This window comes from Calidris pugnax, unplaced genomic scaffold, assembly GCF_001431845.1.
Source record: "Calidris pugnax isolate Ruff unplaced genomic scaffold, ASM143184v1 scaffold3, whole genome shotgun sequence".
Taxonomy (NCBI): Eukaryota; Metazoa; Chordata; class Aves; order Charadriiformes; family Scolopacidae; genus Calidris; species Calidris pugnax.
Window position 1 is genome coordinate 42254 of NW_015090799.1, and position 2697 is coordinate 44950.

The following is a 2697-nucleotide window of genomic DNA, read 5'->3' on the forward strand; positions in this document are numbered from 1 at the left end:
CCCCACGTGATTCTGTGTTTCTATGAAAAGGGTGCCGTCATTCATTTCACTCAATGGCATTCTTAGACCCGGTGCTAATTTAATCCCTTTACAAACATGTTTTTCAAGTCAAAGCGTGGCTCTCCCTCCTGCACGTGCTGCTCTCCCATCACTCACAACGATTGTAGAGAGGTCGTAGCAGATATAGGGCCCAGCTGCTGCGGTGCTGAGCAGCCTAACCCCACTGCCCCACATCAGACACCCCCCTGGGGTTCATACTGAAGGCACAACGCAGGATACCCAAGAAGGGGATCTACACTCTCCACCCTGTTAAGTGAAGAACTCTACAGGAACCAGTTGGACACACCAATAAAACTCTCTGCACCTCAAAACAGCGGCGGATCCGAAGGCTGGGGTGAGGCAAAACACCTCTGTGTGGAATTCCCATTCCTGAGAGCTTTTTTTAGGCATCTCCTCCATTCCTTCTCCTCCTCCTCCTTCTCCTCCTCCACTCCTCCAAGCCCACAGGCTATTTAGCACCCACCCAGGAACCCGTTTCTCCCTGCCTGGAAGGGCTGTCACCAGCGACGTGCCTTACCAGGGCACAGACTGGGCTGGGTGAGGTGTTCCCAGTTGAAGCTGTTGCACAGCACAGGGAATAACTGGTTTTCCACCAGCTGCTGTGATGGGAAAGAAAACCAGCAGGACCGGAGGGGGTTGGGGCAGACAATCTCAGCCCCATCCCGGGCGTAAATCTTAAACACGTGTTAAAGCAGTGTATTTTGGGCAACTCTGGAAGTAGGTATTTCTGGAATCCTCCTCAATCCCGCTGTGCTTCCCAGTTAAGCCGGGGCTTGGGGAATCTATGGTTTAGACTTGAGCCTCACCAGCAGCAGCTACCTGGCTCTCAACCCTCCCAGTACCCCTGTGGGCATAACGCAGGGCACCCCAGCACCCCTGAGGAAGGGGCATCCAACTCAACCAGGTGCTCAACAACCACAGAAGAGCCCATCGTCCCTGCTCTGCAGAGCTTCTAAGTGCAAGCGAGCCAGAGAGCAGAAGGTTGAGAGAAAGGGTGGTGGTGGGGAACCCATCCCATTAAGTGCCATAATAAATGGGCAAAAAGTATAAATTTTGATTTGCCTGTCTCTTATCCTGCAATTTTGACTGTCGTTCCTCCGAGGACAGGAGCCTGCAAACTGAGTCATGGAGGCATTTTAGGTGACGGCGCCGCAGAAGAGCGACACACTCCTCCTTGTTTCTGAAATAAACCTCGGGCGTCAGCAACCTGTCCTTCTGCTCCGGGGATTAAAGTCCCAAATTTCTCAACAACAAAATCACTCCAGGCAAAGGGAGTGATGGAGGCTGAACAGCACCCAGAGCGAGACGAACTAGTTGAGTCTATGGACCATAAATCTAACGTGCCACGTGGATGCGTGGTGTTCTCCAGGAGAAAGTCCAGTCCTTTCCTCCCAGGAATAGGAAACAACCCAAATGGCCCTCCGAATTTCTAGTACCTCACATAGAGATTTTCCACTTTTACCTCCTCCAGCTTAAGGGGTGAGCTCTGCAGTTTCTTGTGAAACCTCAAAATTCCTCTTTTTGTTGCCATTTCTGGTTAGGAGTTCTCAGAAGTGATTACAACGAGGAGCTCCAGCCCCTCTCCTGATGGAAACCAAGGAAAGGCTTGAGCAGGACATCACAGAATCAAAGAAGCTTCTAGGTTGGAAGGGACCTTAAAGATCATCTTGTCCAACCATCAACCTAACTGACAAAAATAGACACCCACACAACAAACAAGGAGCATCATCACTAAACCAGACCTCCCAGCACTACATCAACCCCTCTTTTGAACACCTCCAGGGATGGGGCCTCAACCACCTCCCTGGGCAGCCCATTCCAATGCCTGATAACCCTTTCAGTGGAAAAATTTTTCCTAATATGCATTTCCTAACATGCATTTTTCCTAATATGCGTTTCCTAACATGCATATAAAATTGGTGGGTTTTTTTAAAATCGTCAGGAACGCTGGAAATCTAGTACTTCTCCAAAAAAAAAGATGTTAATAGTTGTGTGTGCTGCAAATCCAAGTGCAGCGCGAGTTAAAGTGGAGACACATAATACAGGCCCTGGCAACAGATTAACCTTCTTCAATCCTGCAGCCCACTGCAATGTATTGATTTGGAGCTGAAAATATCATCGGTGGAAACGAAATACCCCGTTCTCTTTGTTTAATCCCTGCTGTCTCTGCCACCCGGTTTCGTAACCGTAGATAAGCCATGCAGATCCTTGTCCTCAGAAAAAGAGCAAAGTTCAGGAACGCGTGTCCCTCACGCCACTGTCAACACTCCGTGTCACCTTTCAGACCCAGATGACAGACCACATTTGACAATAAACCTTTGTCTCCTCATCTATAACCTATTGTTCACCCACCACACTGGATTCTAGACACTTCCTCCCTTCCACTGCGTCCTTTTGTGGACTACATGAGTGTGAGATGGTGTCTACAGCCCTCCTTCTACCTCCCTCCGACACATCTATTGTCCCCGAGAGACTCTTGGTTCAAATCTGTGGGACAGGAATCACACAACATTTCCTTTCTTCCACAGAACTACTTCACAGAATCACAGAATCTTCTAGGTTGGAAGGGACCTTAAAGATCATCTTGTCCAACCGTCAACCTAACTGACAAAAATAGTCACCCACACAACAAACAAG

The 2697-nt window shown here is 49.0% G+C and overlaps 1 protein-coding gene across 4 annotated transcripts in view; it reads right to left on the reverse strand.

Annotated features, from left to right (window-relative positions):
• Nucleotides 1–2697, reverse strand: part of LOC106885192 (putative uncharacterized protein encoded by LINC00472) — a 98705-nt gene that overhangs the window by 2918 nt on the left and 93090 nt on the right. The window lies entirely within an intron of this gene.